Source organism: Pteropus vampyrus, unplaced genomic scaffold, assembly GCF_000151845.1.
Source record: "Pteropus vampyrus isolate Shadow unplaced genomic scaffold, Pvam_2.0 Scaffold153, whole genome shotgun sequence".
Lineage (NCBI taxonomy): Eukaryota > Metazoa > Chordata > Mammalia > Chiroptera > Pteropodidae > Pteropus > Pteropus vampyrus.
The window spans coordinates 4,135,905-4,136,870 of NW_011888934.1; positions in this window are offsets into that span (position 1 = coordinate 4,135,905).

Sequence of the window (966 nt, forward strand, 5' to 3'; positions counted from 1 at the left end):
ACACAAAGGGTTTAGAATTTATAGGAAGAAGACTTTGCTACCTTTTACCAGACTGAGAATGTAACAGGACCTAAGGTAGGAAACTCCCAGGATGTGAGGCCAATTGTCAGAGACCAGGTGGCCAATAATTCGACTAGTGCAGTTGCTATTTTAGAACAATCACTGATGTTCAAAAGAATTTCTAATGGCTACAGAAATTCAAAGGGATGAAACAGAAGCTCAAGTTCAAGGAGAGCCTTCAAGGCAGACCATGTATAATCACTAAGGTCTTCTCCCAGGATGTCTCCACAGGATGATTTTCATTACCTTGAAAGTATACCATGGTCCCCAGTAGGACGAAGTCAGAAACAAAATTTTGTCAGGGTTGTGAGAATGACTCCACGTCTCACATTAAACAAGCTAAAGAAACTAATGTGTAAAACCAAAATACCAATTTATTTTTTCACAGTGAGAAATTAGTATCAAAGGAAATATGTCAAACCCATCTAACCATTATTTTCTGACCCTTTCACATCAGGATGTACTCAAGAATAATAGAAACCCCAGTTCAGTTTGGTTAAACAACGAAAAGAATTTACTGACTCATATAACTCAAAAGGTCTGTAGTAGGGAGTGCTCCAGGCAAGGCTTGATCCAGCAGCTGAAGGCTATCACCAAGGATTAAATTTCTTTCCATTTATTTGGCTCTATTTTCCATCATACTGGCACCCTCCTAGGGCTACTTCTTTTCATGGCTACAAAATGGCTGTCAGTAGCAATAAGATGATATGTATTTTTTTTCAACTTCAGTAAAAGAAGGATGGCTTCTTTCTGCCCAGTCGTCAAATAAAGGTCCTAGATTCCACTTTTATTGAACTAAATTACCTATCCATGAACTAATCACTATAGCCAGAGAATTAGTTTAGGTCTAGGTCAGTATCCATTCCTGAATCAATCACCGTGACAAAGAGTATGGGTTTGTGAAAA